General features: G+C 37.4%; 1 protein-coding gene and 1 pseudogene across 6 annotated transcripts in view; one reads left to right on the plus strand and one right to left on the minus strand.

The window, feature by feature from the left end:
- LOC131689849 (protein furry) overlaps window positions 1–13,637 on the minus strand; it is a 411,320-nt gene that overhangs the window by 121,077 nt on the left and 276,606 nt on the right. The gene's annotated exons all lie outside the window — the stretch shown is intronic.
- Window positions 6,457–7,502, plus strand: LOC131689853 (thioredoxin-like protein 1; annotated as a pseudogene).

Below are 13,637 nucleotides of genomic sequence, written 5' to 3' on the forward strand. Positions count from 1 at the left end.
TCGGCCTGTTACGTAGTAAAAAAATCAGGAACCCCTCCTCACTCCCCCTCTTACTATATCAACAATATTATTACCTGAAAAGCTTAACTTAGTGAAGTTCTAAGATGTCACAAAGCTTCAATTTCCAGCTATGGATAAAACATGAGAATTTCATTAATTGAAACCTAAAAAGGTACCCGGGTACCGCGTCGAACACATAACGGTTAATTTAATGATCACTTTCAGTGATAGCTCAATGCAATGCTCTACAATTCAGCCGCTCGCCCAATAAATCTGGGAAAACCTCAATCAGATTTGTCTGCTGGATTGTCCCTACGTAGTATACGCTAACGGGTAGTCATGAGAACACCGTGGTTATGTCCCTAGCAATACCCACCTCCGTTTGCGTTACCGCAATTTATTATAATCCATGAATGGCTTGTTCCACCGAACGTCACTGATGCGAATATCATATCATACTATACAATGGAAGAATATATTATACGCAACTGGAGTATCGAGGTAAGGCCCTCTCTATTCGTCATTCATACACAACAATGTTGGTAAATAATGTAACCATCACCACTGCCGCCAGCTCGGCTCAATAATGCCAACGGACTAAAAGGCCAGCAAACTTACCGATAAGGAAGAACATTGAAATGGTGACTTGTGCATTATTTCCCTTTCCGCTCACTACCGGAATGAAGTAAATATATTGTATCCACAGTTCCACCCTCGTGAAAACACGCATGGTTATTAGGGTGGGACAAAAAATAGATTCCAGCTCCGAGCAACTTTTTGGGTACCATTTGGGTCCTAGAACATATGTGCAAATTCTTAGCTTGATCCCTGAAACTATATTTTTGCGCTCACCATTTAAAGTTTACATGGGATTTTATATGGGAAAATTAACTTTCACAAAATTCCTCCAGGAGTCGCCCATTGCTTCTTAAAAATAAACCGTTATGTGGCTTTTGTAGGAAATTTAACACAGAAACAAAGTCTCGAAAACTACGAAACGATCTGACGCTTGAGAAAAAAGTTATTAAGCTGAAATCAATTGATGCTCTGACGATCGATAAAATATTCATTGTTTCTAGCACCACTGTTGTTGGTTGTCCAACTATATGCAATTTTGTTTTGATCTTCTCTTAATGTTCCAAATCATTTTTCTATACTCTCTGGCCACTTCTCAAGAGTTTTCAGGGATAAATTGAGTCTTCTTTTGTACATAATAAGAGAAAATTACAGATTTTGTATATAATTCGAGCGTCAGCAGCAGTGATGCTATGAAAAGTAAAATTTTCATTAATCTTCAGGGCATCAATCGGTTTTTGCTTAATAACTTTTTCCACAAGCATCAGATCGTTTCGTGGTCTTCTCTACTTTGTTTCCTTGACAAATTTCCTATAAAAATCATACATCTATTTATTTTTAGGAGGTAACGGGTGACTCTTGGAAGAATTAATTTGCAAAAGACGTTTTCGCCATACGAAATCCCATGTAAATTTTAAACAGTGGGCGCAAAAATATAGTTTCACCGATCGAACTAAAAATTTGCAGAGTTGTTCTGGGAGCTAAATGGGACCCAAAAAGTTACTCGGAGCGAAATTTTATTTTTTTCATATAACCATGTCCCACTCTAATGGTTATAGTAGGAGAACGCATCGCGAATAATTGTTAGGTCGGCGGTTGACGACATGATCGAATCGTTTGTTAGCTCGAATACCTTTAGAATGCCGACAGAATAGAACATCAACAAACGGAAACAACGGTGCACACAAAACCGTGTAGAGCAAAATAACCGTCGTTTCCATAACACAGTATTCCGCTCAGTGACGTAACAGGTTCAACGTGACTCGTACCTCGCCGTTGCTTTGCCAGAAGGATTGGTTATACCAGCCTGAGTTTAGTTAGATATGCTATTTGCAATGACAACATGACTACGGGCACCCACAGCAAATCCCAAGTAAAAATAGGAATTTCAAATGCAACTGTTTTGCGGACATGGCAATGGGTGAAGGATATTCTCCAGGCCATCAGCTTGAGTGCATTGTTCGGTTGGCCTACGAGTAACGTGGTGCATCTCAGCTGGATGATATTGATTAAAAAGCATACATCTGTTATTTCCGCATGGTCGATGGTAGAGAAAATGTCTCAATAAAAACAACAATACCATTAGAACATTCGGGATCGAACCCATGACTTGAAACTTCAAAAAATAACCTTTAACGTGCAAGATGAAACAACTGGGTATCCCTTCCTTCACTCTATGGCACTGTCAGTTGAAATGCGTCACCGATAAGGGAGCGCGGGGTAATTCCGTTAAATGCCTCTGAAGGGTATCCAATTTTGTCAGAGAGTTGTATGTACATTTTTCAAGTTTGCTCTGTTATTTTTATTCATTCGTAGGTTAGCCTGTTAACAGTGCTATGAAAGCTTCATTTAATATCAAATATATTAGACCAGCTGACCTAGCGAATCTTGTCCTGCCCTAAATTTGATTTTTTATTAATGTATTTTCGAGCATTCACGAATCATTGATAAAAAAGCAGTTGTTCATTTTATCAGCACGACTCTACGCTAGGTATATTTCGGATGATTACATTTCAAGGAAAAAGAACGCTTTCACGTGTGCCATGTCAAAATAGCAACAAGAAAAACACACGCGTATATAGGATGCGTGGAAATCGGCATATTATTATTCATACATTCACCGGAAAAGAGAATAACAATTTCCGTTCACTGCTTATATTAATATTGCGAACTATTAATAGCAACTGTGCATTTCCATTTTACCACGATATATTCAACTAGGTATCATCTTTTCTATTACAACAAAAGTTTTGAGATAGTATATGTATATTGTGAACCCTTTGAATGATACAAGAAAACAATAAATGATTAAATGAATCGACTAATTAGTTCAGTCATCAGGCCATATAGTTAAATAATGCATTCATTGTTTTCTTGTAGTATTCAGATGGTTTACAATAGTGTCTGGAAGTTAAAAGGTAAGTTACATGAAATGTCACGTGCATTTTAAAAAACCTAACGTTCTTGATGGAAAACGTGCTTTTGAAAAGGTCGTAATTAAACGACATAATTGGTTTTATTGAAACAACATTAAAAATATCTTGAAAATGATTACACCTTGGAAAATTTTTTTATTGAGTATTTTGATTTGAAATGACATTTAGAATCATATTCTTTAGGAAAATTAAATTTACGAGTTATTAACAGAATTAATTATAAAAATATATTAAAAATAAGATAGCTTCTCCATGATGCAAATACACTACAAATCGTTTTAATGTTATAACGAAAAACATTTGATTGTTGACATCTTGATTAAGAAACGCGAATAGCTTATAACAATTGCTTTGTTGAAACTTTAAATAATCAGAAAACTATTGCATTTGGATAGATTTTAATTAGAAGCTTTTTGACTTAAAATGACTTTTAGAATAATACTTTATGATAAAATTACAGTTTTATTTGAAATTTGAAACGTATTAAAATAAAAATCGTTATGGTTATAAATTCTTTATCGATAGAAAAAAAAAACTTATAGTTTCTCCATGATGCATTACATTTAAAATGTTTCCTTTCTCTTTAGGCTTTTAATGGCATAATATTAAAAGGTTTGTGTAATTCAATTTTAAACAAAAAAACATTTAAGGAAAATGTCACAACTTTTTATTCATTTTACATGTTTATCACGCAGAAGCATTCATTTCTTGTAACTTTTTCTCGGATAATTTTGCTGTACGAATTAAGATAAGCAAACAAATTTGCTTTGACAATGCTGCACCTAACTTCTCCGCCCTTCTAAAAAATGCTCTTGGATCGAATAGATCAGATTTACTTCGGATAATGTTCAGTCTTCCATGTCAGTGAAACGTGTAAAGCTTCATCCAAATCGAAGATGGTAACGATTTTAAATATTTTTTTCGAAACTTGAAGGAATTGCTCTATTTTGTATAAAAGGTATTACGATCAAAATCAAGATGAAACTTGAGACATTTTTAGCGAGTATTTAAAACACGTTTAAAACGCCTCATTTCGTTTGAGTGGGCTTTGTATGGTGATGCATTGATATTCCACTCGTCAGCAACTACACCAACTTGCTGCCAGTTAGACATTAAATCCCCCAACCCCCCCCCCCCCCCCCCAATACCCCACGCGAAACTTTCAAATCCACCTTTTCTAAGTTAGGTTTTGTCCTATTAAGCGCAAATTGGTTCATCCAATTATATTCCTTTGGACAAAAATAAAGGTTACATACTACAAAGGAAAAAGATAACAGTTCGGTTTCCTAGATTCGTCAGCGACCCCAGACCCCAGCTTCTGTGCTTGGTTAACCGAGGCATCACTCGCTACCACCCAGTTGCTTCAGACGTTCACACATGTTGTGTGAGCTGTTTGGATATAATGTCTAGCTGGCGCCAATTTGGTGTCAGTTTGGATATATAGTCTAACTGGCACCAGGTTGGTGTCGGTTACTGACGACTGGAACTCGAAACATTCAAATCCAACTTCTCTAATTTTATAATATTATTTTCACTTATTTAATTAAATTTATCATCTTTCATTTATCATCATCTTTTATTTATTGTTTCGAGATTTCACTTCTTGTTCATACCAATATTTGCTGATTCATTGTTTTCAGAACTCATGCGAATTGCGCATCCAAATAAAGATGGGTTCCTATAGGAAATCAATAGTATGAACAAAAAATGTCTCATCGTACTGCTAAATGGATTAAATTGGTTTTTTATTACATAGAATTCTTTGAGCTTCGCCAATTTGGTGTTAGTTTAGATATATAGTCTAACTGGCAGCAAGCTGGTGTCAGTTTCTGACGAGTGGAAAACGAATTATCAAATCCAACTTCTATAAGTTAGGTTTTGTGTCTCTAAGAGCAAATTGGTACATCCATTCACTTTTTCTTTGGGATAAACTGAAGGTTGAAATTGTTATATGAAAATGAAATATTTTTTGTGCGCAATATAAAAAATATCAAATTCATGAAGAGGAGAGTAGAATGAATAATATAAATAAAATTATTAAAATAAATAAAACGAATGAATAATAAAGCGATTAAAATGGAATTTGACAAAATAAATCAAATGATGCGAATATTACTTATCCTATTAATCACACAATAATTTTTTTTTTTTTGAGTTTTGTCCTACTGGAACTGTAAAGCAAGGGTCTCAAAAGCGCTTCCCATCAGAATTAACCACAACAAATGCAGACGAGACAGGTAGTGTCACCAACTAAAACAATGCTTAAGGCCAATTGCAGCAGTCCGTGATTCTAAATGTGATATTCCTTGTACGGTTCAGATATGTGCGGGGGTATGGACTTCACAGTCGAGCCCACTCGCGTGTATCTTCGCGAAGGGCTCAACCGTTTGCGCGTTAACGTGTTCGCTCGTGTCGGGCCTTGTATGTCACGTGTGCTAGCGTATGTGTGTAACTTCGCGTGCATAAATTCGAACGCGGACGGACCGTGAATATGATACTTAATTGGCACTGATAATATAACTTCGTAAATATAATGAAATCGATCATGCAATGCACGAATTCATTCGTTGTTTTCAGCAACGAAGTACTTTCGTGCATTGTAACTGGTAGGTTTCGTTCATTTCATGAAAAAGAATGGCCGCTTGGTGAACGAAGGCTTTCGTAAATTTTACACGTTTAATGTACACTTCACGAATGTAATCGTTGATAACGACACTAATTTTCGTGAATGAAACGAAATGTTTCGTTTATTTGAATAAACGTTTGTGTATTATACGAACGATTTCATTACTCACACGAATTTATTTCGTTCATCTTAGGAAAGTTTTCGTATTCATTATTTTCGCAATCGATATTTTAGGATCGATGTTTGACGACAACGACTTTTTTAACTAACTAAAAGAATCGATCTGGCAAAATCGATTTTATTTCAACCTGCTTACCTGTATTGAGGACTAGAAAGATTGTGGTGTGATGAAATGGGCGCTTGATGAACACAAGTTTTAGTAAATTTTACTTATCTAGTGTACATGGCACGAATGAAACGAAATGATTCGTTTGTTTCAATAAATGTTTGCGTATATTACGAACGACTTCGTTGGTCGCACGAATGCATTTCGTTTATTTTAGAAAAGTTTTCGTATTTGTTAGCCTCTTATTGTTTTCAGTCGATCTTTTGGGATCGATGTTTGACATGTGGCCAAATCGATTTTACTGTTGTGTGAAGAAATGGCCGCTTGATGAACGAAAATTTTCGTAAATTTTACTTATTTAGTGTACATTGCACGAATGTTGTCGTTGAAAACTACATTATTTTTCGTGAATGAAACGAAATGTTTTGCTTATTTTAATAAACATTTGTGTATATTACGAACAATCTCGTTGCTCGCACGAATTGATTTCGTTCATCTAAGAGAAGTTTTCGTAATCATCTTTCATCGTTCATCTCTTGTCATTCTCAATTAGTTAAGTTTTGTGAAAGGTAAAGTGCATAACGTTAAAAGTTAAATAAGTAGTTAATTTGTCCGGGTAAAATAGTGGCCCTGTAACTAGAATCTTCATCTAACCGATAGTAGCGCAAGAAACCATACAGCATGGCTGTTAAAGCAATCACCGATGAAGCTCACTTCCAAACCGAACTAGCCGCAGCAGGAGGAAAATTGGTTGTTGTGGATTTTACCGCAGCATGGTGTGGACCGTGCCGAAACATATCGCATTTGTTCGATCAGCTTCCGGAGAAATATCCAAAGGCTGTGTTTCTCAAGGTGGACGTCAACAGATGTACCGAAACGGCGCCGTCCCAGGGCATGTCGACCATGCCAATGTTTATTTTCTACCGAGCCAGAACAAAGATTGACAGGATGCAGGGTGCAGACATTAATGGACTTGAAGCCAAAATACAGAAACATTACGTCGCCAGCTTGTATGAATCTGGAGAAGATTACGGTCATGGAATGTTGGACTTGAACACCTTCATCCAGAAGAACCAGTGCGAATGTATGAACGAATCGAACGACCACCCGATAGTGAATGCGCTCTGTTCCAGCGGTGGTCATCTGGTGTCCGATTGTGACGAACAGTTGATCATTTCCATTACCTTCAATCAGCTGGTCAAAATCGGTGCTATCAAGTTCAAAGCACCGCCCTCTCACGGACCGAAAAAAGGTGAGAATCTTTATCAATCAACCAAGCACCATCGATTTCGATATGGCCGAATCGCAAGTTTCGGTGCAGGATCTGGTACTGGGGCAGAAGGATCTTGTGTCGGGATCGCCGATTCCGTTGCACATCGTTAAATTTCAGAACGTGCAGAATATGCAGCTGTTCGTGAAGGATAACCATTCTGGTGACGAGACGACCATTATCGATCATTTGGGCTTCATCGGGTCACCGATTGCAACGACTAAGATGGATGACTTCCAGCGGGTGGCTGGGAAGAAGGGTGAAAGCCACTATATTGTTTGAGCCGCCGGAAGAAGGATGGTTAGAAGGCAGTGGATAGGCGCGGTGACGAATATGTTTGAATATGTTATTTAAAAGGTTAAAGATAGTGATGCGCGTTAACTGAATACGTACAGCTCCGGATTTTGGATCAACTGGAAACGAAAGAGGTTCAGGAAATCTTCCTGAAACCGGCGGGCACGGATACGGCTACTAAATAGTCAGACTGAGACCGTCGTGATGAATTGTTTACGTATTCTACCTCTATTGAAGCTTTTTTGACGTTGACGGTTTGACGAATAAAATGTTTCAATAGAACTACGAATGATTTATCATATGTGCGAAAAAATTCGTATATTTTATGAAAATTGTCTGTACGAAACAAATTCCTGGCGATTTATGAATATATTCTATCAGTGTACGGTGTCCGGTTCAGATTCTAGAAGAGAGTAAGTTCTTACATATCACTAGAGTACCCGGTCGTGTCGTTATGGAACGTGTTGTTTAGTGGATATGAGCGTCATTTTTTGATTAGTCCAACTGAAAGCATGGGCCTAGATTGATAGGGCCGAGAGTAGGGACTAACGGACATAACCAATTCATGATCGCTATAACACGTCTGTTTTTATGAATCTAATTTCAAGTTCCGTTATTGCTAACAAGCCCGTGCATCATATTAACGATCCTTTGCATTTCCCTTCAATGTTCGATATTATCGTTCGTATACGAGTATTTCACAAACAATCTGATATTAAAAATAGGAAATACTTTCCTTGATTTATAACATCTCGAGCTACCATAACCCTTTTCTGAACAACGTGTTATCACCAGGGATGTTATGCACCTCAGAGCAAATAAAGAGAAGAATAACAAACGCTCTTTGCACTTTTCATGCGAACCACCGCTCTTCTCTTTCACAATAAGCCTCTTCACTCCGATGCGTGTTGCTCCCACACATGTATTCTACTCCATGGCTGCACGCCACAAAGAGTAGAAATAAAGAGGCTCTTTAGTATGTATCTTGGTCCCTCGCGCACGTAAGTAGAGAAGGCAACCAAAAAACATTTTTAAAACGTTCTTCCGATCAAACTTTATCTGAATTGTAGTTTGATTCGCCTTCCTACCTGCTTTCCAGTGAGGGAAGGCACAAAAAAGTGGCTCTTCAAGGTGACTCTGTGAACGAAATTGTGCAGCTCTTGGTGCACAGATCTTACTCTTTTTCGTTTTCAAGTTTCTCTTTGTACGGTCGTTCTGCTCATCGCAGTGTTTTTGTGCTGCTCTATTTTTTATCGGTGTATTTCGCTCTTTGTGGCTCATTGTGTGAGCAAATAACAAGCCTGGTTATCACTCAGTTATTTTCAACCCATTAAATATATCGTAGAGAAGGAATCGCGAAATTTGTCCGAATACTGTCGCAATAAATAGTGATCCGGCCCATTATGCAGATAAGATTAGCTTTTCTAGGAAGTATTGCCACGGTCGGCTGTGTAAAGTTCAAATTACTTTTGTTTAGAAAACATAGGATACTCTCGGTAGCCGGCTAACCAGAGTTTAAAAAACCAAAAACTAGGATACTCTCGGTAGCCGGCTAACCAGAGTTTAAAAAACCAAAAACTAAACAAGATCTTTTCTTTTTCGAGTGATAGTGTGCTCGAAAACCAACTAAACTACTACCCAATAAAGCATGCTCCACAGGTCGCATCGCTTGCTTGGAGTAAATGCTAGGCCTTATACCTTTCCAAACCACCAACTCCGCGACACCTATGGAAGTCTGATGAGTCGTCTACCTTCGGTTAAGTAGTTGGAGCATCAACACTTCCCGTCTACCTAATCTTTTATCCTTCCCCGTGAACGATGGAGATGTGGGCGGCCGGCAATGATGGCTAGCATGCTGTTGAAGTTTTAATATAGGTCGGAGTGGAATGAATTCATACTTACCACTTCCTAAGCTACTCTTATTAGATAATCAGCAGTCAATCCGACAAAATCATCGTCATTTTTGTTATTCGTCGGACACTTTCTCAACTTAGTACGAAAATTGTGCAACGTGAAAGAAGCATTAAAATATCAATAAATTGAAAACCATTTGTGATAAACATGAAGTCTTTGTAGAATAAATGTGTATATTTTCTTCAGTAATTGAGAAATTTTCTCAACACTTCTCTTTGTGAGGATATAACAACCTTTGCTGTAGATTTTTTATTATTTTTTAAATACTGGCCAATAACTTCATTGTAGCAAATTTGCCCCACTTTCCCCTACTGCTAGATACTCTCTGTTTGCGTACAAATAGCAAGGATAAACATTAGTATTGCAATCGATTGCTTATTGCCGTTTTACAGACAGCCGGTCTTTTGTCTGGACTACTTCTCCATGCGTCCGTAAGGTTTCGTCTTCAAGAGAATGAAAAGGAATCCTTTAAAGTAAGTTGAGGCGATAAAATAACATACTACAGGCGCCACAAAGTTGCTTTGGTCGGTACTAAATCTCTTGTGCCCATTGTCCCTTTATTAGACTTAGATTAGATGCCCTTTCTGCGAACGGCTTTTGCTACCAATCCGTGTTGTCCCATGTTAGTGCTTTTTTACAATTTTATTATTTAATAAAGAACACCAATAAGGAATATGAACGGTTTGAAATGCAAAAGAAAACCCCTCTGATCTCTTCAGATTATAATTTGATGGATGTCCCTTCCCGTTTTTATCGCTCACATCAAAACCTGCTTTGAATCGCAAGATACCGTGGTTGCATGTTAAAATCGATAGATCACGATCATCGTAAATTTGACCCACGGGGCAACAACCAGTCATAAGGCTAATGTAACGCCGCGGTATATCCCCATAAATACAGTTTTCTCGGGATAAATGATACAATTTCATAAACCGACGGAGAGTGCGGCTTTCACCCTACAGCCGAATATTCTGCTTTCAGTAGAATACACAAAGACTTTTAGAATACATCAACAGTTGTTTGCATAAACAAAAATGTAGTGTAACTAGCGAAAAACCTGTTCGCATTTAAAGCAGTAGATAGTTAAAATCTCGGTTAAAATTAAACCACTACTAATTTCAGGCTAAATTGAATGGCATATACTCATCACTTCCCATGCAGAATCTGAGGCTCGCACGTTTCACTATTTCACTCTTTCATAAGACCATACCCCAAAAAGATGCAAAGACAGGATGTTGCGTTGGTAGAATGTAAATCATATTTATTATGTAAATTCAACTTATCTCATCTACACTCAACTACTTTCCATTTACATGGAATGCCAATTTTCCACAACGGATGGAAATCGGCACGAGAATTAAAAATTCAGAGTGTGAATCGACCGAATGATGATCGAAACAGAATGCGAAGTCAAATTCAATCAACCCAACCCATTTACTCATCGCATAAAACCCATCAGTGAGCCAAAAAGAAAATGTGAAACCAAATTGGTTTATTCTTAATCCAGACACAGGGTAAATATTTGATTGAATGCATTACCAGTTTGCGTGGCCAAGACGGTCTAAAAATAATTGGTTCGCAGATTGAATGACGTTGCTGGCATAGACGGTTAATTGCTTCCAACCGCATAAATACAGACATAGATTGTACACCATAATGTTCAGTGAGCAAGGCGTCAAAATTAACCAATCAGTCTACCAAAATAATTCTGACGGCCGCTGAGACATTTTGGGATTCCCATTTCGGTTGAAGTAAATGGGTATTTCGACAGGGTTGGGTGCAATCGCATGGAGCCAAAGACCTACCTGGAACTCTGTTAAAGGTTATTTCTGAGATATTTAACCAAAGATGAATAGCTTTCAATAGAACGGCAAAGTCTGCTCTGATTCATTTACTAAAGCATAGAACGCTATTCTGTGGAGGAACTAACGTCAATAGTCGTTTGCCTCATTAAGCGAATGAGACTGTCTATAGCAGCCAATGGAAGACATCTGGAGTTGGGGTGTGTGCCGATTGTAAGTCATTCGACATTTTTAGGTGCACTCCAAAACGAAATATTTCTTCAGTAGTGGTAATTGAATTTAAGGTTCAAGTTACCTTTTTTGAGCATGTGTTAGATTTGAACGCTGGGTAGTATGGGTAGGGAAAATTGTGTTCAGCTTTGCCACCGGATTATCCATTTAAACCTTTTCAAAACTCTAAAAGAAGAACATCAGCCGATTTATTAGATCGCAACGATTCAAATCATACAAAATAGCAGCTGGAAAAACTATCGGTTTCGCTAAATGGTGCTTTTGAAAAAGTGGTTGTGATTTTTTGTCACACTACCACACTGTGCTGATGTACGCAACACAACTGCGCAATGAAAAACCCACAGCCACTTTTTCAAAAGCACCATACAGCTAAGCCGATGGTTTTTCCAGCAAGTATTTTGCATGAATTGAATCGTGATGATCTAATAAATCGACTAATATTCTTCTTTTAGAGGTTTGGAAAGGCTTAAATGTATAGTCTGGTGGCAAAGCTGAACACAATTTTTCTCACGCACACTACCAAGCCTTGAGGTAACTTGAGCCTTAACGTAACCAGATTCTACAGATTATCACAGGAAACATGCTACTTAGAAAATTAACAAATTTTAATGATGTTTAACAATTGAGTTGGTCCACGATGGCGCCTCAGCAAATCTCAGAATAAGACAGCACTACTAAAAAGTAGTTCAGTTAAAACCTGAGCTGCAAACCATGACTTTACTTTAACTGTTGAATCATTTGTTCTAATTGAGAAGTTGTGCCATTATACACGAATTGGTTCGATCCAATCTTTATCTCTATAGGGAATAAATTTTGAATAGAGACCGGCGTTTGGTCCCCTAGTTGGTGCTAGTTACTGAAGAGACGAACTCAAAATACAAAATCCATCTCTACCTAAGTTAGGTGTTGTTCCGTGATGCGCAAATCAGCCAATCCAATATTACACTTTGGAATATGAAAGGTATTACACCATATAAATTTTGAAAAATTATTAAAGAAATCAATCTTTTTTTGGATTAAATTAGAGCCGAAAGACAAAAACCCTCCCACACGCGCCAGAGCTATGCCCAATATAGAAATATTGTGATAAAGCCATACGCAACCTGAAGAATATTAAAATACAGAGTGGATAAGTTAGATGTAAAGAATCTAATGGCAGGAGTTAAACGAAAGGCCCAGATTCGGTCAAATAGATGTCCACATGTTCTACCTGCACGTCGCGATGTGGAGTCACAATTCTCATATAGATCGAAAATCTTACTCGTATTTTAGCTCGATGCATGGTTGCACGGACGGAAAAGATGGGGTCAATCTTTTTACCGCCTTGCTTTCGATGTGCTCCCAATCCAGGCTTCCTGGTTGTCAAGAAACGTATCTCGGACACTTTGATTACGTTGGTGACGGTCTATTTGGTCAGCCACTGTTTTACTATCAAGAATAAGAAATTAGCACATTCTTCGTGTTATTCGGAGATTGGCAACTTGCCATGAAGTCTCATAATTTTCCATATGGGAAGGCAAAGAAAGGTGAAAGAAAAAGGTAGAGAATTGGAAAATGCAATCACAACAGAAAATAGCTTGAATTTTTCATGCATTTCAGGGTCAAAATTTAGCACTGAGTCGAAAAATATCTAAAATTGCGTTATTTAGTCCGTAGAGTGTAATGTTTGTGCAACATAACTCACCACTATCCACTATGTTCGTTGGTTTTTTATTTAAATTGGTTGACATGAACTTTTATTTTAGTCTACCTAGGGTAGATAAATTTTGTTACCTACATGTTTGTAAACAAAGGGAGTGTGTATGAGTCGTGCCGGCAAGTTTTGAGTCATTTCATAAAATTCTCGGTCCGAATCACACGCCATTTTTATCAGCAAACTGTCATTATTAGGACGCATGCATAATGGAAAAAGAATTGATTTAGAAAATTCCTTTCATTAACTTGTATTAACTTTGCGTTTGTTAATGAACAATAACATTAAATATTTATTAAATTATTATTAATCTACAAACCTAAAAAATTGAAAACCTACATGAAAATGAGTGAAGGTGGCAACCCTCTCACTGAACGAAAGCCACAGCAAAAAGGATGGTGAAAATATTCTCGGTTATTGTCCAAAAAGAGGGTCTTATATTTCCATCGCAAAATAAATAGAAGAGCTTGTCGTGTTTCAAATATCGACAAAAATATGATTAGGGATCAA

Source organism: Topomyia yanbarensis, chromosome 3 (genome assembly GCF_030247195.1).
Source record: "Topomyia yanbarensis strain Yona2022 chromosome 3, ASM3024719v1, whole genome shotgun sequence".
NCBI classification, from domain to species: Eukaryota; Metazoa; Arthropoda; class Insecta; order Diptera; family Culicidae; genus Topomyia; species Topomyia yanbarensis.